Source organism: Terrapene carolina, unplaced genomic scaffold (assembly GCF_002925995.2).
Source record: "Terrapene carolina triunguis isolate 2854851 unplaced genomic scaffold, T_m_triunguis-2.0 Scaffold95, whole genome shotgun sequence".
Taxonomy (NCBI): Eukaryota; Metazoa; Chordata; order Testudines; family Emydidae; genus Terrapene; species Terrapene triunguis.
This window is the reverse complement of record NW_020664446.1, coordinates 20,127,753-20,153,394: the sequence shown is the minus strand read 5'-3', so window position 1 is coordinate 20,153,394 and position 25,642 is coordinate 20,127,753. Positions and strand designations below refer to the sequence as shown.

The 25,642-nt window shown below is 40.4% G+C and overlaps 1 protein-coding gene across 4 annotated transcripts in view; it reads left to right on the top strand.

Annotated features, from left to right (window-relative positions):
- The window catches only part of CHST15 (carbohydrate sulfotransferase 15), a 78,673-nt gene that overhangs the window by 21,645 nt on the left and 31,386 nt on the right, over nt 1-25,642 (top strand). The window contains exon 1 of one of the 4 annotated variants that reach the window (XM_029911402.1): nt 6,309-6,419. The exons of the other annotated variants lie outside the window; for them this stretch is intronic. The gene's annotated coding sequence lies outside the window, so the exon portion shown is untranslated. Of the gene's footprint in view, nt 1-6,308; nt 6,420-25,642 lie in introns of those variants that run through there. 4 annotated transcript variants of the gene reach the window in all.

The window sequence follows — 25,642 nt, the reverse complement described above, 5'->3', positions numbered from 1 at the left end:
TGGGGTTCTGAGGGGGGCGGGGAGTGGAAGGGGCGGGGCTAGGGCAGGACGGGGGCGGGGCTAGGGCAGAACGGGGGGCGGGGCTCCTCCCGTCCTCTTTTTTCCGTGCTGAAATATGGTAACCCTAATTTTGGTGTCTTTCCTGTTACATGAGTACATTAACGAATTCATAAAAAGTCTTCAAACTGCAACTTATTTTTCGCATTTTATTTCAAGAGTGATTCTCTCTGAATACTTTTGTATGCTCGTGGTGCATCCTACTCTCATGTGCTTCTAAGAGCCTAGAATGTGTTTGCAGCCAAAGCCAAGTTATTAAATTAAATCTCATGCAATTAAAGATTTATGTCTTTGATTTGGGACATAATGAATAATATTGGCACATTTAAAAAGATGAGCTAGAGTCGGTAAATGTATTTCAATACTTAGGAATTCCTTTAAACAAAGATAGTTCTTGTATTAAACACTTTCACAATACTAAAGTCTGGGTTTACAGAACCTTGAGTGGTATTTGCTTGGAATTTTGCTTGAGATTTTTATTTAGTTCTCTATAGAACCTTTTAAGTCAAATGTTCTAACTCAATTACTCTGGCATCAGGGACTGAAGTTTTGGGGTTGTTTTGTTGGTTTCTCCTCTATTGAATATTTCATGAAAGGGCCCCATGTCTCCTTCAGTGAATGCTGAGGGAGTTGATTAGAAGTGAAACTATGTTCTCCGAGGGGAAGTTCCTTGCATCTTTGAGAGTCCCTGATGATTGTCATAGAACTGTGATGACAGTGGGCCTTGATTGCTCATGCTGATGCCATAGGGTGGAGACTGAAATCATGGGTGGCTACAACAAACTAAACCCATTCCATATATTTTGGTGTTTTGCTGTTGAAGCAAAATCTCAAAAGAAAATGTAACAACTAAATTTAGGGATGTCTGGAAACAAGCTGCCCTTAACCGGGTAAATTGTTGTAGAATTGATCCTATATTTGTTAGTAATTGGAATCCTTTTCAACAGAACAACCATAGCTTACTCAGTTTCTGAATGCTCACCAACAGACAGGTTGATGCCTGTGTTTGTGAGAGAGGCTAGCTGCCAACAGTAATTGATAGAATTTGGGTCATTTCATTAAATGTAAATGTTTAACTGCTCACAATATGATCATCTTTTTTTCTTTCCATTTTCCTTAAAACACATTTCCCCTTGAGAAACATTTCAGCAAATGATCTCTCTGTTAGTCGAACGAAAACACTCCGTATTATATGTGTCTGTTTGATTTCAATTGTGACCTCTGGGGGGAAGAGTCTATGTCTTAATATGTTTGTACAGAACTGAATGTCTACAGCTGATGATCAGTTAACTATTATATAAGAATAAGCACCTATGGCTGAGATCATTCCATTTCCTCTGCTCACTTTGGGCCATAGTGTGTCCTGCTGCTCTGCAGGGCAGGTGGGGTTTGTAGAGGGCAGAAAGATTTGTGTCCTGTGCTTCTATGGGATACTGGGGGAAAATTGCAGTCCCACAGTGACTTCTTCCTCCATGCATCCCCTGAGACACAAGACGCACCCCAAAGGGAACAGGGGAGCTGGCAGGGACACAGCCCCATTCCCTACTGCTCACCAGTTAGCATGTTGGAGGAGTAGACAAAACGCCCTGAAGAAGCATAGTATCAGGCATGCTCCTTTGCACCCTATGGTGCTTCAGAAAGCGTTCTGCTTCTTGGGGTGGGAGGCATTCTCCACCCCCTCAATACATGACTGGGCCTTAAAAGCACACTTGAGCCCTTTATAATTTAGATTGGGTTTAGTTTGAGCCAGTCTCTATTTCTAATACAATAAGAATTAAGTAGTTAACACCTGTGTTGAAAAATAACAATAATAAAAATCGACTGAAGCGCTTGCTTTGGCTTGGCTCTTGACTACAAATTAACACTGTCTGCTGTGCTTTGGCAAATGTTGCCTTTTCAGCAGAGAGAGTGAGAGAGAGTGCATGCCAAATTCTTCTTGGCTCATTAATCATTATGCAAAATTGGTGTTTTTTCCTGGTTTCTTTCCATGTGAATTTTTGGTGGGGAAAGGTGTGAGGTTTTTATCTTATTTGTTTGATGTGCAGTCCACGTTATGTACATCATAATTTATGTTCAGATATCATTGGTTGTATTCTTTTCACATGCAAAGTTAGGAGTTTGATACTAAGCACACACACAGTTATAGTGAGGAGAGGACATGTCTGTACTAAACATACAGTTAAAGTCAAGGGTCTTAGTTTATCACACAGTTGTGGTATGGACTGTCCTGTGCTTCTCTGAGTTTTAACCTATTTACTGGGGCCTGGTTAGGGCCCATGTATGCTACAACATTTTGCTGTGTTATAACTGGGTCCCCTGACCAAGTTATAGGTATGATAGACCAGGTCTCACAGGGTATGTCTACATTGCAGCTGGGAGCAGTCCGGGTAGACACACTCATGCTAGCAAGGTTTGATATTACACTAAAAATAGCAGTGTGGATGCTGCGGCTTGGGCTTCAGCTTGGGCTCTTAAGTCTTGGGGGTTGAGTGCAGGGCCGGCTCCAGACACCAGCAGACCAAGCATGTGCCTGGGGCGGCACATGCTAAGGGGCGGCATTCCGTCCATTCTTGGGGCGGCAGAGTCCAGGCAGCTTTTTTTTTTTTTTTTGCTTGGGGCGGCAAAAATGGTAGAGCCGGCCCTGGTTGAGTGGGCTTGAGAACCCGAGCTGCAACCTGAGCCACAAAGGTCACACTGCTATTTTTAGCACACTGCTTGAGCCCTGCTAGTGCGAGTCTGTCTACCTGGCCTGGGAGGCTTGCTCCCAGCTACAGTGTAGACATATCCATAGTGATTTAAGTCCTATGTTGGAGAATCCCGAATGTTGACAGGCTGGTGAAAGGGTGAGTTGTATATTGTAGTGCATGTGTGTGTTGGTGGAAGTGGATGATGTAGGTAGTGATTAGTTTTTAAACTGTGATTTTGTTTTTATGAATGTGTCGTAGGTACTATATCAAGTGTGAGTGACACTTAGTTCTTGCATAAGCCGCATAGAAAAGTACTAATTGTGACACGAACTAAGCATATCCATATGGAGACAATTGAGAGTAGTAGTATTTTATAAAGTCGTCAATAAAGTCATTACACTTGTTAAGGGATGGGTGAAAGAATAAGAGAAAAGTGGTAGAGTTCAAGCCTTAGATTCATTGCTGTGTAGTTGTTGAATGAGGAAGGAGACGTTGGAAATAAATGTCATATGACTGCTGGAATAGAAACACTTTGTCTAGGACTTTGCAAGCCACATATTCCATAGGAAAGGTTTGCTTCTGGTTGTAGCCAGAAGTTATTTGCAGGCGGTTTGGGTTTCATCCAGTGATACCACATTACTTTTACATTCCAAAATAGGAGCTTCCCTATTGTGATTTCTTATGAATATTTAGACCTTGCTTTAGTCCAATCCTTGGACTGTAATTTACTAATCAACTATCTATCTATGGAATGAGTGTGTAATCCTTTAGTGTTTTAATTAGATGGATTTTTATACCTTGTGTTAATATTTTAAAAACGTAAGTTGTTGAAAATTTGTAAAAGTTGTTGCTGAGCGTGGAACACTTTTTTTTAAATTATTAAAGCAAAAAATACAAAGTTATCATTTGTTATCAATGATTAGTTTTGGTAGACTAATTTTTGTTTGAATTTACAAGAAACTTTAATGACAGACTCTAATAGTTTGTCTTTTCAGGATGCAGCTGTGTATGTTTCCTTTCACCCACTCAGCAGTAGATGAAAGATGAAGTGCCCTATTCATGAAAAAAATACTTACACAGTAGTCGTGTATAGTCTAGAGACATTTTTTCCACCCATTTGTAATGCATGTCTTTTGGAGAAGATACCATACTTGATTCATAAAGATAAATCTAATTTAGATGTGTGGTTTAGGCAAACAGAGATTTATTAAGAGAAATCAATTCAGGATGTGGAGAAAACCCCTTTTTTTGTAGTGTAATGATCAGGTAGGCAGCTGTTAAAAATACATGTGGATTTAGAATTGTCACACACATACTACTGTGACTCATGACCAGAAAGTGTTAAGCATCCTGCAGGATAAATGACTCAAATTCAACCCTTAAAAACATATGGGAGATAATGTTTGTGTTTTTGTGTATTTACATATATATTGGTAGAGGTCAACAATGTAATCAAACAGTCCCTGTCTATGCTGTATTCTATTAATTCAGAGATCAACAGAACATCTTAACATTTAAATGAACTAATTACTGGTGATGCTTAGGAAATGTGTCTATTGTTTGCCAAGGGACTCCAACCTGTCAAAGAAGGCCTGAAACTATGTAAAAAATGGCTTGGGTCCTCCTCCTGTGTATCTCAGATCTGCTTGAGGCTTCATGCAGGGGAAACCTAAACCACAAGGACTGAGGTCCCAGTTCTGACTGGACCACCCTGAATACAAACATTGGACTATAACCTATGAACTATTTCTGAAAGAACTCTTTGCATCTACAAAGCTCTCCATCTCTGCTATGAATCTGAATCTCAAGATTGACTCATGTCTGTATATACACTGATCTTTTAACCAATTATCTCTCTTTTCCTTTTAAATAAATTTTAGTTTAGTTAATAAGAATTGGCTGTAAGTGTGTTTTTGGAAAAGGTCTGGAATATTCATTAACCTGAGAGGTGATTTGTCCGATCCTTTGGGATTGGTAGAACCTTTTTAATATGATGAATAAGATTTTCAGTAATCCTCATCATTTTGACTGGGGTGTCTAGGTGGAGGCCTGAGCTTGTGTTACTTTAAGGGAATTGTGTTGTTGACTTCTGAGTAACCAGTGAGGTATAATAGAAGCTGCTTTGTGCTGGCTTGGTAAATGTAAGTATTGGAATATCCACCAGCTTTGGGGATTGCCTGCCCCATTTTTTGCAGTGCACCCCAGTTGAGTGACCTCAACTGGCTCCCCTGGGATTCCGGTCACAACTGCATTATACCAATATTAAGAATCTATCTTAAAACAGCCCTCTACACCAAGAACACTGATTTATTGCAGAGTGGAAAGTATTATCAAATAAATTCTAGTAGATAGCATTTTGTTGCATTATTTCAGTGGAGCATGTGGCTGTGTGAAAAAACATGTTTTACCAAAGCACAGAATAAACAGGCAATGGCAATGTTATGTTATTCACATTCCATTTATTCCTTTTACTCATAATGGTATTCATCCATCTAAAGAATCCTTAAGTTAGCAGCTGATGACTCAAAAACCTCTACAGTTAGCGATTAATGCTTTATGCCATTTAAAAGATGGCATAAAGCATTAGTTTTCAGATGGTGTAAAGAATTAGTTTCCAGCTCTAAATTTTCTTGAGATAGCAGCTGGTAAAATCATGTAAGACATGAAGTGGAAAAAGAGCAACATGGTAATCAAAATAATGTGATTTTTTTTAATGTCCATCATTTTGCAATAAGCCAAAGCTAGAAACGCTTGGCAAGGGCTGTGCAAATACCTTTAGGACAAAATTTTTCCAAGCACTGGCCCTATATTGATAGTCAATAGAGAGAAATAAATCCCTTTTTAAAGTGACTGAAGGATTGATTCATTTAGTGTTAACATTTTCTATAATCTCAGCTATGTTATGCTGCATTTTTATATCTCTGTAGAACAGAAGTGAATTAATATCTAAGATGAGTTGATGTCTCTTGTAATGAAGAGTAATGGAATGATTTTTGTCTTGCACAAACTAGGAACATTTACTGACTACTCAATTTTTAAGATTAAAGACACCTTCACCTTCTCATTGCTGAAATAGCAAGGCTGAATGGCAGTCTGGCACTCAGAATAGTGCTAGACTGGGGGACCTGTCACTGTTCTTTGCCCTTACATATTGCAGCCAAAGGGAGTGAAATGTGACAGTCTGACCTTGAGTTCAGGCTGTGCATTGCTGAGAATAGGCTGAAGTTGGCAGTGTGCAATAAAGTGTGTGGGGGGGGGACAGAGGGGGGATACTACTCTTTCTTGGTGCAATATCAAGGTGTGACTCATTGCTAGTTAGCTGCCGTAAGCCATGCTCTCCTGTCCCAGAAGACTGATTCCTGTACCTTTCTGAGGTCAGCATACTCCAATCCTCATTACTGTTATACACCTTCGGTAAACAGTAATTCAGCCTAAATCTTTAATCCTGCAGACAGGATATCAGTCAGTGAGAGTTTTATTCTGTTTTACTAGCATGCTTATTAAACCTTACTATCACTGTATAATTGGCTTAACTTCCATCTTGTGTCTATTGCAGATGTAACTGAAGTAGTCTTGTGGTCACATGTAGTTTAGAGCCATGTTTTAACCTGGCATCTTCATGGGTGAATTCCTGTACTCTTTTCATTACCCAGTTAATGAAGCACCGACAACAAGGTACAGGGTGTTCTCTCTTTCCTGTAAATGTATATTATTAAAGAAGCTACCTCTCCTGACATTTAACTGTTGCCAGTTTCTAAACAAGTTGCTGCCTCAGTAGTGCTAGTGCAATATTCTTACAATGATTTGGGTGAGAAATAGACAACCAAAGATTATTCATGCCATGAAATTACAGCACTTTGATTCTAAACTATGGTGCTAAAGATAAACCTTTTATAAAACTCTTTAACATTTTCCCTGTACATTGCTTATTAATATAGTGGGCCAAACACTGCTGTGTTACACCTATGACAGCTTCCTATGACTTCAGTGGTTTTGCATGGATGTAACTGAGGGCCGAATATTAGTCTATAATATTGTGCAATATATCAAAGGCAGTTTTTAATGGAAATTAAGTAGGTAAATCCAGCTATTCATGTCTGAATATCGGTGACATTGCAGCAGAATTTTCAGAAGCCCTCATGATCCATCGCTAACTTTGAGCACTCAGCAGCTGATCTACCAGTGATTGCTGCACACCATCCATCCATCTCCTTGCTAGCCATACCTACAACAATGATGCACCACCATTCCTTCCATTATGACTATCTCTTGGTTATTTCCATCTCTACTCCTAATGTGACTAAAGTACATAAGCTTGTGTCGATTTCCAGCATCAGGGTCTGCTTCTGTCCAATAATATTTCTCACATAAGCATTCACCTTTTTGTCCATCCAGGAGATATGCAAAAGTCTTCACCAGCACCACATTTCAAAAACTTCAGTTTTTTTTGTCAGCAACATTAACTTTCCAGGATTCACATCCATGAATGGAAAAAATTAGGCTTTTCACCAGGTACACCTTTGTACATTTCCAGATACTACTTTTTTCACACTTTCTTAAGGGAGGCCATAGCTGAATGAGCCATTCCTAGTCGTCTTCTGATTTCTTTGGAACAGCCTCCTTGTTTGGATATATATGATCGCAGATAATTAAATTAACCCACTGCCTCTAAGTTTGTCTATTTATCGTGATGTCTTCTTGCATTCTGTTTTGGTAGTCATGTCGACATACATGCATTTTGTTTTCTTCATGGTCAGGAATAGTCCGTGTTCCTCACTAACTGTTTTTACAGATTCCAATATATGTTGTATTGTATTGGTGGTTGTAATAAAGAATGTCATGTTATCAGCATGTCTGAGGTCGGTTAAGAGGTGTCCACCATAGAAATCCCAACTCCTTCCACTTTGTCAAAACCTTTCAAGGCTTGTCTCTCTCTTTAACATGTATGCGGAATTTATTGACTTGGTGACAAAGTATGCTCTTGTCTCACACCCTGACCGGTGGAAAACCACTCGCTGTCTCCAACTGCTGTTCTTACCATGGTCTGTTGGTGGCGGTAGAGACTTGTCATGAGTTCACTGAGATGCTTTGGAAACTTCATGTTTGCCAGTGTCCTCCCAAGATAGTCATTTTGGACAATATCAAATGTTTTTGAGTAGTCAATAAAGCACATGATCAATGGGTGATTGTACTCTCTGTGTTCTTCAGTCATGTGATGGGTATTCATGATTTGGTCATGCATGCCTCAGCGTCTTTGAAACCAGTTTGTTGCAGTGATAGTTCTGTTTGTATTTGTCATTTCTTGGGATCCTGAATTATGTAGAGCAGAACTTTGCTGACGTGATTACAAACTGTGGAATAAAATGAAAACTGTTGTTGTTGAAACCACCAAAGCACACTTTCTGAAAAGTCAGCATCAGACTGCATCATGGTTAACTGAGAATCTGTTTGAACTGGCAAAAAAGTGACAGAGTGAAAGAGAATGGCTTGGAGATGGAAGAATGTAAGAAAGTGAGCACACAGAGTCAGAGGCACTCTAGGTGAGATGAGCAAATATGAAGCGAAAATGTATGGAATTTGAGAATTTTAAAGTAGAGTAATAATCCAAAAGGTATGTTCACAGTGGTAAGATTTCTTACCGTAAGGTTTTCCCTGTGATCAGATATAATAAGAGATCATGATGGCGGAATTCTCGCTGATGATATTAAACTCAGGTGGAGTAATTATTGTGCCAATCTCTATGCCTTACCAGAGCCACTCATAATGCAGGATGACAGAAAAGAGAGCCTGGGAGCCGGAGCCATCGATCCTCTGAGAGGAAGTGGTGTATGCTATTATGAAAATGAAGCCTGAGAAAGCATCAGGGATAGATAATGTGCCTGCAGAATTGTTAAAAAGTGCAGTAGTGATCTTATTTGGACAATTTGTAATAATGTGTGGATAACTGGGAATTGGCTGGAGAACTGGATGAAGGGAATTTTTTTTGCCGTTAACAAAGAAGGGAGACAGAGTGTAGTGGAAATTATAGCTGTATTAGTGAATTAACTACAAGCACTTGGGGCCCACTGAAGTCAAGGGGGAGTCTTTCCATTCATTTCAACATTCACTGGTTCAGGTCCTTATTTCTTTAAAGGCCAGATGCAGAAGCCCTTACTCCAACATAGCACCCAGGATGTAAATTCTTCAGTATTTTCCTGTTTCTCCCTTGTTTTTCACACTGAGATTTTAAAAGCTTTACTGGCATTGAATTCATGTGATTTTTTGCTTGCAAAACAAGTTCCTGGAATGTGAGTTTTAATAACCTTATATCCAGTCAAAATATTACAAATATGTTGGATTGGATGTAAATCTAGTTTAGTTGAACAGATCCAAGAAATCTGAACACATCTGTTTGAATAACTCTTGATTGATGCAGGCAGATACAAGAATATCAATTGAAAATTAGGCTACAGAAGCAACGTGCCACTTAAGAAGAATTGTAATTACTCTCCTGTTTGCAATTCAAAAAGTTAATTTGATAGAGATGCGGTTTCTATTACCCTTGCTACATTAATTATATTCTTGAGTTTAAGTGCAGTTTTAGTAGATCATAGATTACATTGCATCATGATCTGTGCTCATGTACCTCTGTAGTTAAGGAGCCTTTGTTTTCTATAACATTTCGGCATTGAAAAGTTAAGGGTCGAATAGTTATGTTTTCACATCTGCTGTGAATTGAGAGGAAGGATGGACCTTCTAGTAAATTCCATAAAAAGAAGTAGGAAAATATGTTCATTCATCTCAGGAGTGGTAATGACAGGGAAAATGGCATCTTTTCTTTTGTTTCGAGACTTTTTTTTTTTTTTTTTTTTTTTTTTTTTTTAGTTTTTTATTTTGTTTTTTTTTTTCAACTTTCACTCAAGGGATGAACAATAAGCCTGTCTAGGCTATTGCAACATGCTCATCACCAGGGAATTAGGGGATCTGGACACAGTTGTAATTTGCACTCTCTTGATTTAAAAACAAAAAAAGATTCAAGGCCAAATTCTCCCCTGAGAACTCTTTCCATCTAACTTTGAGTGTTCTATCATGCTTATTACTGTAGTAGCAAAGACCAGGTTGTTCACTAGAACTATTCCTATGAGTAATGGCTTGCCACTGTAGGTAAGGGGCTCACAATCTGGCCCCAACCAGTTAAATATGTGTCCAGTACTACGTCTGTCTCAAATGAGAATTGCATGTATACATTTGAAAGCAAAGTTAAATTCTCAGTTCCTTTTGCAGAGGAAGAGGTGCCAAACTTTTTGAAACTAAGGGGCTGGTATTGAGAGATATTGAGCACCTGGTGTTCCCACTGACTTCAGTTGTAGTTTTGGGTGCTCAGAACTTCTGAAAATTAGGCTCTAATTATTCAAGAAGTCTTCATGTGTCTTAAAGAGAACATTTAGGAACATGAGTAGAACTTCCCAGCAGCAAACCAGTGTGGCACAAGGGGAGGGGAACACAGTTGCTATATCCTTTCCAGATTCCCATAGCAGGTATTGAATGCTGCAGTCAGCGGCAAATATCAAGGACATTAATGTTGATTGGCATGTTATTTTTCTGCAGACCTAAGCAACCCAGCCATGCAGAACAAATAAGGAAGGTGTATTTCCCTATATTCAGATAAAGGAATGGGAACAAATACATCATTTCTCCTACCAAACTAAGTTTTATATGAGGGGGGAAAAAGCTGCTCCTCTTTTGAAATAGGTGCTGCAGAAGAGCTACTTTAGATGATTACAAGCAATATCTGTCCAGAAACTCAGATGAGGAAGGAGACTTGAAAGCTTGAAAATAAAGTGGGACATTCAGCTGTCAGAAGGAAATGCATGATGAAAAACAGTCTGTATCTGATAAGGGAACTCTGTTAATACTAGACCAATTCTTTGCCTTTGGAGTTTTCTCAGGATAAGTACTCATTATTCATTTTTGACTATAGCATGCCTGCAGGACATAGGGGAGCTGTATTTAGATACAATAGTCTTTCCTGCCTGCCAACCCCAAAACCCCATAGACTGTGATGGTAAAAATACTCTGAGTGGAAGAGCTCCATAACAGAATCAGTTTTCATGTTTACTGAGACTTTAAATCACCCCTTTATTTTATTCCTTTAACATGGGATGATAGTGTGATTTATTCTTTAGAAAAGCATATTGATTATTAGACCCTTTTAAAATTAATTAAAATAAATTGCTGAGGGGTTGGTCTTGTCACACTATTTCTCTTAGCTCCAACTGGACTTGCATTTTGGAGACTCCTTTTGTCCTTATCGTGGGAAAAGCTGATTCTTTTCCTTTAGTAATATAACCAAAGAAAAATAAATATGGTAAACTTAACTTGAAAATTCCTCAATAGTAATAATATGTCAGTGAATGTGCAAATTAAATGGATGTGAGTATAGTTTCTTTTTAGGTGGTCCCTTTACTCTAACTGGAAAAGCTGGCTGTCATTCTGGATCATCAAGTGAATACTATATCCCTTCTGTTGATTAGGGATGAAACTTAATTACTATAAACAGTGGTATTTTGTAGCATTTGTGACATTTCTTGATTGGCCCTAATCCTCACTGCTAATGAGGAATTGTGGATGCATCATACACTGCTTTGATTTCTAGTTTTATTCTGAATACCTGAGGTTTTAAATATGTTTCCAAGTTGCTTTTTTGAGAAAAGAATGACTGACTGTGATCCAAATGGAACGCATCCTTTAGACCATCTCTAGTTTTGTGGTATGACCTCAAGGACAATATAGGGAGGTTTGCTAAGAGTAGCTGTGAGAATGGAAAAGCTATATTAAGTTTTGACCACACATAACAATTTTGGAAACTTTGTACTAACTGTGGCCATTTTTGTGCATCTCCTTCTGTGGAACCTTGTGCTGGAGTAATTTATGTAAAGATGAAGTTTTACTACAGTGCAATTTGTTTCTTATTCAGTATAAATGTGAGTCAGTGTTTCTGGAGTGAAAAATCTATGAGATATGCATAGAAACTAAATTATATTAAAATATGAATGTCTGGAGATGTTACACATCGGGGTCCACAATGTTTTTTAAAAGTGTTTGAAAAGATGAGGGGTTACAGGCCAAATTCTGCTCTGTTACACCTCAGGTGTGAGTGGGAACAGAATTTCACCGTGTGTTTTTGAGGTAAAGGACTCAGGTATACTAGCTTGGCAATGGGCTCTGAATTGACATATGTCAAAGCATTCTCGTCATCTGAGATATATTCATGGGCTAGGTAACTGTCAATGCCTTTTTTTTTCTTCCTCCCTTTCTTTGGAAATAGTCTATGGTCCAATTCACTTCAGGGCAGAGCCCTTGCCCAAGGCTCTGTTGCCCTACTTAAACCCTACTAAAATCTTTGATGTGAATATTAAATGGGATTCAGTTTTGGGAAAGGCTCTTGTGTGGGTCTTTTTTGTTGTTAGCCAAACACACAATCTATCTACCCCAAATACAGATCAATAACAATGTAGTCTAAATGTTAATGGTAGTTTAAGGAGCCGATTCTAATGTAGCGTGGTGATGCTCTGATGTAGCACGGTGTTTACCTGTGTGGATAATCAATCAATTATCAATCATTTGTAAATCAAGAATTGATTGGCATTTTAACTGTGATTATATATTTAGTGAGAATGTTCTCTCCAGTTCGGCTTAGTTTAATAATAACAGAACACCGATAAGTTGATTGGATTTATTAATCAAACAGTTAGCAAAGACAGCACATAGAGAAGGATACAATTGCCAACAGCTGTGGAAGACCTTCCCTGTAGTTTCTGACAGCTTGCATCCAGTCTGCTGATAATTTTAGTTCCCCTGTAATTTAGGGGCTGTTGTGATCTTGTTACCCTTGTTATGTATCATTCTGATCCTTATCTATTTCCTCTTTCTGATGCGTACTTAAGTTATTTCCAAGGTTCCCTGTTCCATTGCAACTTTCCAATTGTCTTAGCACCTGATGGTTAGTCAGTGTTTATGTCCTTTTTTGGATAATTTCATTGGTTATACATCTTGTGGTTAGCACATTATAAAAATATATGTCATAAAACAGCTGTCAAAATAGGTTAAGGATTACTGTTCAGTAAAATTTCATTCTTCGTTAAGCTTCTTTATCTAATTGCAAAGCATCAAGGGAGTCTTGCTCCCAGGCAAGCCTTAAAATCTTTCTTGGCCTATCTTCAGTGTCAATACCAGAGAAGCCATTGGCCTGATTCCCATCAGTTCACAAGATTTCTACTGTATTTTCTGACTAGAAATAATTTTATTCTGAAAATAAAATATAGAAATGGACAGTCTACTTCTACATGGGACTAAATTGGATCAGCACAGGTGTAAAACCTCTAGAGCTGGGCAATGTTTTTTGACCAAAAATATTTCCCACTTAAAAATTGAGTTTTGTTTTTTTAAAATTTTTTTTTCATGTGAATGTCCTCTGTAACCATAATTTTCTATGGGAAATTTCAGAACAAAATATAATTGTGGGAATCCTTCCGCCACAGATTTTGACCAGCTCTAAAATCCAGTGTAAGTGAAAAGAGAACCAGGCTCAAAAATTGTCAAGCTTCTTTCAAGAAATAAATACAAAAAGTCTGGGCTCAATTCTCAGCTGGTTTAAGTTGCTGTAGATCCATTTACTTCAGTGGAGCTTGCTGGTTTACACAAAATAAGGATGTGGCTCAGTGTGTGCACTTTTTATATAAGTATGCTGATGAGTAGGAATTAGAACATGTTTGGATTCAATCTGGTAGGGCAAATTTTAAGTGTTAGAGAACAATCCTGAAGTCATTATTACTGTCAAAACTACTGACTTCAGTAGGAGTTATCTGGCTTTACTAAAGACTTCAAGATTGGGGCCTAAAACAGTTATGGCAAGTTTAGATTTGAACAACTGTTATGCAAGCTGTGTATATAATCTTCTGACTGTTACCAAATGTTCTAGCTTTTGACAAAAGGAATATGTTAGTGCTTCCCTTAAGGAAATCATTTGACAAGCATTTTTTTTTACAGTATTTTTTTTCCTGTGGATTGAGTTTCGAGACTTTTTTTAGCAGGTGAGGAAGTAAACTTTCTGCAGAACGTTGCTGACCTTCATAATGAGTTATGTTGGCTCTCAAAACCATTACAAGAAGTTTTTGTGGTGAAACTACAGATATCAACAATTTCTCATATCATTTAGTTTTTTGCACCTGGGAGAGGAGCAGATAGTAGATTACTCAGAAGTAAATAGCTGTGAGTTCAGGCAAAGTTTATTATCTAGAGTTAACTATATTTGAACTTTCAAAAAAGAGGACACTCCATGGGGGGAGGGTAGCCATGCCCCCTATCCACTCCCTCCCACTTCCAGCCCCTTGACAGGCCCCCCCAGAACATCCAACCCCCCCTGCTCCCTGTCCCCTGACTGCCCCGCCCCCTCTCCACACTCCCGCCCCCTGACAGCCCCCTCCAGGAACCCCCGACCCATCCAACCCTCCCTGCTCCCTGTCCCCTGACTGCCCCACCCCCTCTCCACATCCCTGCCCCCTGACAGGCCCCCCCAGGAACCCCCAACCCATCCAACTCCCCCGCTCCCTGTCCCCTGACTGCCCCCCAGAGCCCCCTCCCCCTTCTCCAACCCCCTTACCGTGCCACTCAGACCAGCGTGACTGGCTCCACGCGGAGCCAGACACGCTGCCACAGACACGCTTCCCCGCGTGGCGTGCTGAGGCTGCGGGGGACGGGGGAGCAGGGGAGGGGCTCTGGCTGCTGGAGGCCCCGATGCGAGTGGCACAATCCGGCCCGGCCGCTCTGTCAGTCACGCCACGCTCTGCATTGGGAGGGAAATCCCGGACCTTTTTAGATTTTTACAAAGTCCTCCCGGACGGCTATTTAAAACCCCAAAATCCAGACATGTCTGGGATAATCCAGACGTATGGTAACCCTATTATTATCAGAATGTTAACATGAGAAGCCAAAAATGTTCATCATCCAGCAGAAGGAGAATTAGTTCTCCTCTGTTCCCTCCTGCCCCCATTTTTCCTCTTTAAAGTGATTTTTTAATTGCTTATATGTTTATTCACTGAGCAAGTACAGCATGTGCAGCAGTAGTATAAATTTCCCCACACTGCCCTGCCAAAATGACTTAACCTGTTCTAGAGAAAACATAATTCAGTGTCCACTCCCATTCAATCTTTTCCCTTTCTGCTGAAATCATTAGCTAATAAGGGCCAGTGATGATGGTGTTCTGGGTTTTCTTATTAACACTTGTCTTACTACACTTGTTAGCAGAACTGAGTCCATCAACTCCTTTTAAAAATGCCACTGAATTATCACCAGACAACGACAAGGCAAGTTGCTACTAACCTGGACCAGGTTGCATGCAGTAAATTGGAAATGCAGTGCAGTGGGTGGGAGGTGGAATTATATTATTATTGATGTTCTGCACGGATACTGAAATTCTTTATAACATTTTCAATTGTTTAAAAGATCTCAATTAAAAAAAAACAACTTACTTCCTTTTTTGCCTTCACACTAATAGAGAGTTTATCCTGATATAGCTGTAGATAGCTTTTTCACTTAGGGCTACCCACAGCTTTTTTATAAACGGCTTGCAACATTGAATTCACAGTAGCTTGAGGGTAAAATATTAATAAAAAAGAGGTACATTTTTGAGTTGCTGTAGTGGAATATGTTAAGTCTGCTTTACTTTTAAGACTTTGACAAAACAAACGTTAACACTAGCCCAAGTTGAGAATTGCATAAATCTTCCTGATTTGTCATGGAAAGCAAGCAGGTATTGAAAACATTTGTCCAGATCGCTTAAAACAATTATGAAACTATTGATAAACCAACATATTTTAGGCCTGAAGAAGGGCATTAGGTTTATTATATTAGAGGCCATTTGTTCCCATAGAAACTACTGAGCAGACTGAAATAGGAATGTTACATCTCACACAGGATATACTAATGGCTAAGTATGGCTAAGGAGTAAGGGACCTAATCTAATTCCCACTGATGTCAGTTAGAATCTTTCTCTTGTCTTCAGTGACAGTTGGATCAGGCCTATCATGCCTAGAAAATGCAGCTGTGGAATAAAATGTAAACACTGGTTCTCGTAAAAAATTGTCTGTCAAAAGTGTTTTTTGATTCAAGGAAATTTTTCATGGAACTATCAGCTTTCTGTTGAAATTTTTGATTTTTTTTCATCAGAAAACCAAAAGTCTGAAGATCTAAATATTTCTATTCATATACTTGGCATGGTGCCTCATGGAGGTGTAGTTTGGTTTCCCCATGTCCCCATTCTCTTCTATGGGCAGTACTCCCCAGCTGGACTACATCTTCTGCAATGTACCATGGCCAGGGACATCTCACCTTACCTTGAGCAGAGACCATGGAGCATCATGGGAGAAGTCTGGTGAGAGAACCTGTCCTGTAGAGGAGAATGGGAGCATGAGGCACTGTGGCAGTATTTCCATATGGAAATATTTCAGTTTTCATTTTTTTCCGGAAAAAAAATCAAAATTTTCCTTGGAAAAGAGCCCATTTTCCAAACAGCTTTAGTAACAATATCAAATGCCAAATCCTCAACCTAATGCACAAGCCCAGGATCCAGGGAGAAAGGACAAGGCATCATTTCCCCAAGTCCACAGAGCCCTTCCTCAACCATTCTTAAGCTCTGTGGCTGGAGTAGTCCTGTGAAGCCCCTAACTCTGTAGCAGGAGCCCACTGCAGTTGGGTTGCCCATTCTCTGTATATCCTCAATCCAAATCCAGGCCACTCCCTTACACAGCAGCACCACATTGTTTCCACTGCTGATGGGATCTCTGGCCACAGAGTTGGGGCTGGATTTTAAACAAGATCTGCTACATGGTGTTTGTAAGTGGAGTGCATCTACAATTCTGTCTTTCATATTTAGATTTTAGCTTATTTTAAATTTGTGTGTTCTCTTCTCCATGACAGGTGAGTGTATGGCTCTAAAATGAACAAAAAGAGATCCTTCTTATTAAAAGGTCTTGGGGCCAGGTCGTCATTTAGACTGACACTGAGGTGTCAAGTGAGGTAGCTCCATTGACATCAAAAGAGCTATCCTAATTTATGCCAGTTGATGATTGGCCAACTATATATTTGGTATATTTTAAATATGTTTAAAATAGGTTAAAAGCATGCTGCTCTTTCATGCGGTACTAATGTAGTGCCCCTCTCCACCTGGTTACCTCCTTTAATGGCAATCCGCTTACAAGTTTTGATGGACAGGTCTGGGTTCTTTTGGATCCCGCCACCCACTCAGCAGGGTGAATCTTTTTTCTTTTCTTTTTTTCTATGAAATTATTTGGCGGTGCCTCCACCCCCCTCGCTCCTTCCTGGCAGGGTCACCAGGGCAGCTTAGGCGGAAAATTCTAACTACAGAGTAATCCCCACTTACTTGCCAGATAGTTGGAGACTTCCAAGAAATAACACAACACATAAAAATATATTCAACACAATACTTATATTAAACAGGCAACAAATACAACTTAACAGGGTGAAACACTATTTTTAGGGTCACCGGTGCCCACACTGAAAATACCCGTGACTTGATGTAACAAGTGTAAAATTAGTGTCCTGTTGGTACGCGTACTTTGCTGGGGCCCTTGATGACCTATAAAATTCTCTGCAGTGGTTTGGCAGTGTGGCTGACTGGGTTCAGTACAGCCCAAAGGATCCACAAGTGGGAGGAGGTGGTGAATCCCTCCACAGGTATAATAAGCAGCAGGTTATAAAATCCTCAAACCCTTACTCCCTGGCTTGAGGACACAGTTCAGGGAGTAGGGGGTCCCCAAAACAAATTCCCTGACTGACTAACTAAAAGACGGTGCACTCACGACGAACTCCATGAATGATCTTCAGGTTTGAAGATGACGCTGGACTCTTCAGTCACTGCAGAGGGGTTGCTGTCAGGGATCCTCCTCAAGTAGGAATCAGGCTGCGTTGGTCCCAGGATTTCCCCTCACCACAAAGGGGTGCAGGGCGGAAGGTGTAGATTATACAACTACCCTAACATCCAAACTGTAGCCTCCTAGCCCAGCCTCCAGTCACACACTCAGCAGGCAGCTTCCCTGGACTAGCCGAGCTGACCATGTGGTGACTAGTCTCACCTAGGGGGCTGGAGGGGAACTCAGCCTGGCTGGAGAAATTTCTCAGCAAACGCTACCAATTGGGACTCATCCGTGGGGAAAGAAAACCCAGGTGAGGGATCGACTAGAGGCCAGTTCTCAGGGGGAACCCTGCTTGCAGGCCTGAGACTCTCCAGCTCCCCACACAACCAGTCCTGCCCTTGCCCTGGCTGGCTCCAGCCTCTCCAGAATGGCTTCTCCTCTCTCCTGAACTCCCTGGGAGGGGCATCTCACTCTCTATTGGTTGCCGGGCAGACTCTGAGTTTGCCTTGGCTCCTCCTCCCTGAGCTGCCAGCAGACAGAGCTCCAGGAATCTATGTAATTTTCTTGGGGGTTACACTAAGGAAAGTTGAAATTACTTAAGAATAATGAAGTCTGTATCAAATTTGGGGTTCAGGCAAGGACACTAATGCAAATCTTATAAGTTTCAGTTACATCTGTATTTTACAGAGTTATATGAAAGAGAGAAAACCAGATATTAAGACTAGAGAACTGAAAAATAAAAGAAATATATTATCATGTTTTGAAAAATGGGAACTACTCCATCTGTTTTTTATCTCCTGCCATTATATAGATGAGGAGTGATTTAGTTATTAGCATATGAAAGCAATTTTTAGTAGCCATATATTTATTGTAGTCTGCTTCTTTACATTGATGGAAGAAGGGAAAAAAATGAGGGGGGGGAATTATTTGAGCTATTCTGATTTTTAATTTTAAAAAATAGAAACTTGTAATATCTTCCTTCTAAATACCAGAATACAAAAATATAGGAATTATAGAAGATCTCACTTGTTTTATATTAAATAGCTCTGGAGCAGAAGCTGGTGGATATTCCAGGATTATTACTATGTTTCTCTCAAAGTTCTTAGACACAGCAGATCTGCCATACATTGTTAGCTTCTTGCCTCAGATAAGTATTACCTGTCACATTTGTCTCTCTGGTATCTGCTACCTGTTCTGCCCAATTCATCCCTGGATGACAGGCCAGCGAAAGCAGTGTAAAAAGGGAAATTTGAGAAAGCTCTCCCATTACCAACAGATGTGTTCATGAGCATGATCCTTCTACTGAAATCAGTGGAGCAATTCCCATAGACTTCTGTGAGATTGGGTTGGGAGTCTTTAAAATGCCTAGCGCCGCCCTGCCCCGCCCCGCTGAAACCCCCCCCACCAAGTGCCGCGCCGCCGAACACCCCCCGCTGAGAGCCGCGTTGCCCCCGGCCACCCCAAGATTGGCCACCCCTTACCAGGTGCCGCCCCAAGCACGTGCTTGGTTGGCTGGTGCCTGGAACCGGCCCTGGCAGCAGGTAAACAAACGGCCCGGCCCGCCAGGGGCTTTCCCTGAATAAGCGGTGGCCCTAGTTTGAGAACCACTGATCTAGTGTCTTATTTATTATTACTGAAGTGTCATAATCTACGAGTCCTGGCACTTAAAAATAACAGGTCCCTACCTTGAGGAATTTGAAATTTAACTAAAAATATTCAACAGCAAGGAATGACAATATACAAAGGTTGGAGAAAAGGGTAAGAGAGGACAAGGATGAAAGAGCTGAGATATACTTGCTTTCAAGTATGTTCTTGAAAAATCTATTTTTTTCTGATTTAAAAAAACTGTATATATTTATCTTAAACAATACATATTGAAACTCAAAGCAGTGTCCAGAATGAAGTCTAAGGTGAAGATCAGTGATGAAAGTAAGTTCTGAAGAGGGTTATGTCTACACTGCAATGAAAGACCCATGGCAGCGAGTCTCAGAGACTGGGTCAACTAACTTGGACTTGTGGGGCTAAAAACAGCAGTGAAGATGTTTGGGCTCAGGCTGAAGCACAGGCTCTGAAACCCAGGGAGGGAAGTGGGTCTCAGAGCCCAGCATCCAGCTGGGACTGAACATCTAGACTGCTGGTTTTAGCTCTGCAGCCACGGGCCTGAATCAGTTGATCTGGACTATAAGACTCACTTCCACCTGTTTTTTATTGCAGTGTAGACATACACTCTGATGTTGCATGTTACGTAGGGTTAGGAGGAGGTGTTAGGAGCAACATATGAAAACAATAATTAACAGGAGCTTTAAAACCCCAAACTCAGAATGATGTTACAGATGAAAAAGTGCACCTTGGGATGAATAAATAATCAAAATAATACTAAATTGTGACTGAAGGAACAGCAGTGGTGTACTTGAAAAAAGATAGTCTTAGTGGCTTGAATAGACTTGATCTCATCTAACTATACTGCTTCTTTGATGGTTGAGGAAAATGCTTTAATAGGAAGTTGAGATATGCAAAAAAACTAAGCTAATGCCACTGTAAGGTTGAGATTTAATCAAACAAGTAATGAAATTGAAAGTTGACGGTTCCATCAGCAACCATAATTGCCAATTTGTGCATATGCATTACAATAGAGCCTTTTATTACATGATCAATTTGAAGACCCACCCCTGGGCAACAGGAAAGACTACTCAGCAAACACAATAAAAATAAACTGATTTTTTTTATAACTGTTAGATGCTTTTTTTTGCTGCTTGGGGCGGCAAAAAAGTTAAAGCCGGCCCTGCCTGCCGTGTATCGAGGTTCGGCCGATCGCGGCTCCCACTGGCCGTGGTTTGCCGCTCCAGGCCAATGGGGGCTGCAGGAAGCGGCGCAGGCCGAGGGACATGCTGGCCACCCTTCCTGCAGCCCCCATTGGCCTGGAGCTGTGAACCGCGGCCAGTGGGAGCCGCGATCGGCCAAACCTGCAGACCCGGCAGGTAACAAACCAGCCCAGCCTGCCAGGGGCTTTCCCTGAGCAAGCGGCGGCCCTAGTTTGAGAACCACTGCACTTAGACTAGATGATCAGAAGGTAGGTTTATCTTAAAGTAGTGCAAAATGTGCACTTTATAAATGCATGTGTACATATATATTTATGTAGATTTAAAATATAGCAGTATTTTTTTTCTGTGACCCTTCTTTCCTTGGTGGATTAACAGTAATAAACTTTGTGGGAAAAGTGTATTATGCTGGGATTTGAAAGACGTGGTGGTTCCTTGATGTGTCAGCAGAGGGAGTGATTCCTGGTCATAATGGTTAGCATGGAGGAAGGCAATTGTGAGAGAAGGAAACAAAAGAATTAGGCTGGAATCTTGGATGGAATGAAGGAAGCCAGAGGTATTAGGAGGAAGAAGAGAGAACAAAGATGTTTGGAAGTCAGGCAGAAAAAGTTGTACAGGGCCTTTAAAGTGAGGATGAGATCTTGGTAGTAAAAGAAACTAGAGAAGGGTAGTGATAGCAGCACCAGGCAAGGAAGATGATCGTAGCAACAGCTTTTTGGATAGATGGACCATGGCAAGTCGGGAAGCAGGGAGGCCAGAGAGACTATCACAATAGTTGAAGTCAGAGCTCACCAAGGCATGTCTGTATTGGGGACATTGTTTATAAATTCGACCTATTTGCAGATGACATGTTGCTCTTTATTGTAGCGATTCCTTAGTACATTTTCTGTGCCACACTGATATTATTGAATCATTTTTTCTTAAATATGAATAGCCAAACATCTATTTTATTTCATATTTTGATTAAGGCTCCTTGAAAAATGTATTTCCATTTAAATAGTCAGAAGATGGTATTGAGCCTTTAGGGATACCATAAAAGCTGGCAGAAGGTTCTCTGTCTTAGTCAAGGCCTTAGATTAATTTCATTAGAACAATAATTTAATTACCTAGTGTTTCTCTCTCTCGCCGCTGGATTAAAGTTAATGTTCTCTTGAATTCTTCAGGCGCTCTCTTCTCTGCCATCTCAGCTTTTATCTGCAATAATTTGATATGATTCTTATGGGGAAACTGGATGCCCTTTATCGATCTTGCACGGAAGGGACATTCAATTATCTAACCTGCAGGGTTTCTCAATTACAATTTTTTTATAAATGGTTTGCTAATGATCCTTCTGTTGCTCAGGTTAATACTGAGGCTGCCCACGAGGGGACTAGAAAATAGAATGCTCTTTTATTTCTGGGGAAGTTATCTCATCTCCAACACAACCCACCATTGTGGTTCAGCCTCCAGTTTCCATTTTCTCCTTGCAACTCCTATTTTGGAACATAACTCCCTGATTTTGAAATAAAAACTATATATGAAGGCTGCATGATGCTTGGCGATGCAGTGTGGCTTAGTGCTAGAGCAATGCAGAGTAAATGCCATCTCCTTTCATGTGTGCAAAGAAGAAGGAAATAGAAAACAGGGACCAAGATAAGGATGTTTCGGCTTGTATGTCAGAACCATAAGGCATTCAGTACTTCCCATCTCATATGCCCCTTCCTCCTCATTTTACTTGCTTAGCTGAAGAGTTATTTTCATTGTGAGCGTGTGTGTGTGTGTGTGTATTGAGAACTATAGTTTCCCAAGTCACATGGGGGGGAGTAGGTTGCACTCTCCTAAATAAGGACAACCTCTTGCCCCTCAAGCTCACTATGGGACAGGATGGACCTCACTGCTCATTGTTTAGACCATTTGGCTCTTGATGTGTAATTCTTTTTGAGAATCCTGTATAGGAAATATGCTTTTTAAGCACTGTCACAGATTCAATCAAATAGACTATTTCTCCTTCATCGATCACATTTTACCTACTTAAGCGTGCAACTTTTTGATTTATGTGAGTCACGTTATTCCCCTGTCTGACAATGGAGACAGTGGCTCAAGGGAGAAATACTTCAGTAGCAGAGATTTGTAGAGAGGTATTAGGTCTTCAGTTGTTACTTTGTATTCAGCTTCATATAGCACTTAGGTCAGACCAAGCATATTCACCCCCTGGAAGTAGGCATCTTTGTTCTTGCCCAGCATCGGATTACTTTGGAGTACTGTATATATCCAGGTTGTGCACATCCTTGTCATGGTATCACTTTGCAGGGAGACTGAGTATTTAAGTAGCTTTTAATCTTCAGCTCTTTAAGAAGTGGTGAAGCCATAATTGGCTTCATGCTGTATGTCAAAATATATTTAATCAAAGCAGTAATTTTGGTATTGTTTCATACTACAGAGTGATAACTCTTTCAGTGTCCACATCTCCACTGCATAGTGTCCTGATCCAAAGCCCATTGAAATCAATGGGGGTCTTGCCAATGTCTTCAGTAGGCTTTGCACTGAGCTTTAAATAAGAATCAAATACCAATAAGTATCTTTTTTCTGAAGTCTGTGGGAAAGGGATGGACTTCAGTAAGATCCCCCTCACTTTGTAAAGAGATGTTTACACAGTTTACTGGTATATTAAAAACTAAATTAAACATTATCCATTGATAACGATGTATCCCAGCTGTTTTCCATCTTGGCTTCCTTCATCATTTTGCTATCCCTCTCACCTTACATTCACTGTTATGTTCGATTTTTTTCCAAATTATTTTAAAAGCTTTTCTGGCTTACTTTGCCCAAACCAAAGGATTATTAGATGTTAAAGATACTGGAGGCTGGTATATTTTGTTTGTTACCCCAAAAGCTCTATGTTGGACACCTCTGCCCTCTGAACTTTGTCAAAAACAAAACAAATCAAATTAATTTTCCCCCCTGACTATGTGGAAGCTTAAAATAGGGTGACCAGATGTCCCGATTTTATAGGGACAGTCCCGATATTTGGGGCTTTTTCTTACATAGGCTCCTATTACCCCCCCATCCCCTGTCCAGAGTTTTCACACTTGCTATCTGGTCAGCCTAGCTTAAAAGAAGATATTAACTAAATGAATAAATAAAATAAAAACTTTGAAGCAAATCAGCATATCTGATTTTGAGTTAAGACACTAAAAATTTAAGTTTCTGACCTTAGTTCAAAGAATCTAACTCTTTTTGGGAAGCTAATGCTTGGGATTTATCACTTCTGATTTCTCTGCTCTGAATTCTTCCTGTAATAGGGTAATTTCAAACAAACTTGTTTTAAATAAAGAAGTTTATTAATGACTTTGCCTCCTGGTTCTACATGAGCACCTGTGTGGTGAAGTATTTAATTGAGAATGATTTAGGCCCCAGTCTAGATAAACACTTAAGCACCTTTGTAAACTTAAGCTTGTGAGTAGTGTCATTGAAGTCTTCTCAGTGCTTGGAAGTCTTTGCATGAGATACTGTATTCAGCCTTTACCCTGATCAAAGGAACTCAGTCTACCATGACTTCAGTGGGACTACTCCCATACTTAAAGATATGCACATGCTTAAGTGCTTTTGCTGGGGTCTTAGCTCTCAAATGACACTGCTAATATATATTTTTATTAAAGAAACACAACATTCCTAACCATTTCATTGCAAAAGTGCCCTTCCAAAATGTAAACTGACTGCTAATGGTAAGTTTCTCAGTGATTTTTCAGTATATCATGGGTCATCTGTAGCCCCCCACAACATCCCAGAGCTACCCAGTCCAACCATCAGAGTTCCTATCTTGAGTTCTTGCTCTTGACTGCCAGCACATCCACAACCTTCACTCAACTGGACACTTCACTCTGTCTTTAGAAGGCCCTGCAGCATTGAAAGAAACTGTCAGAAACACCCCATCCAACCTTTTGAACCACTGCTTCTATTACCCCTCCCCCCCAGTTAAATGGATTTGTAGCACTCGTAAGGGAATATCAGGGTTAGATTTACCTCTGCTCTGTTCCTTTAAGGATTGACAGTCTGCTGAGGAGGTCAAAGGGGACAGCTCTGGTTGCAGTGGGTGCCCTGTGAAAGGACTGAGCAGCACAAGGGCTTGTGCAAATTGTGTGTATTTGCTTTTTGTTTTATGCTGTCTCTGGTCTGGGAATATAACAGAGGCAGTTTCCATGAGCAGGAACAGGGTGGGATGTTCACATATTAGACTCTTGAGGACGGAAGAGAATGGGTGGAATCCAGGATGCTACTTAGTGCCTAAACCCAGATTTAGGCAAATAAGTTCTGTTTTTTGGGTGCCTAAGTCCCTCATTATGATCCTGTTGAAGCTGTACCACTGTGAATAAATAAAGAGTGATTGGAACAGGGGGATTTGACCCAGGGTTTCCTGCCCCCCAGGTGGATGTCCTAACTTCTGAGTGTGTGTGTGTGTGTGTCCGTCCATCCATCCCAGTGACTGTTTAAGTATTATCTACAGTGAAACAGATTCAACAGGACAGGTTGAGGGAACCCCCATGAGAATATCCCATAGTCTCAGATGTTAGAGCCTTCTCCTGAGAGGTGGGAGACCCATGTTCAAATCTTTTCTCCCCTCCGCCAGGCAAGGGGGAATTGAACCTGGGTCTCCCACTTCCCAGGTGAGTACTCTAACCCCTTGGCTAAAAGTTATTAGGTCATCAGCACTGACATGATGGCACTGGTGTAAACCCTGTTGGAATACTGTTCCAGTTCTGGTGCTTACAATTCGAAAAGGATGTTGATAAATTGGAGAGGGTTCAGAGGAGAACCACAGAAAGAAAAAAGGATTAGAAAATGTGCCTTATACTGATAAACTCAAGGAACTCTATCTGTTTATTTTAACAAAGAGAAGGTTAAGGTGTAACTGGATTAAGCCTGTAGGTTCATACCTGGGAAACAAATATTTAATAAGGGGCTGTTCATTCTAGCAGAGAAAGGTATAGCATGATCCAATGGCAGAAAGTTGAAGCTAGCCAAATTCAGACTGGAAATAAGGCATACGTTTTTACCAGTGAGAATAACCACTGGAACAATTTACCAAGGGTCATGGCGGATTCTCCATCACTGACATCCTGGAAATCAAGATTGAACGATTTTCAAAATGATATACTGTAGGAATTATTTTGGGGGAAGTTCTATGGCC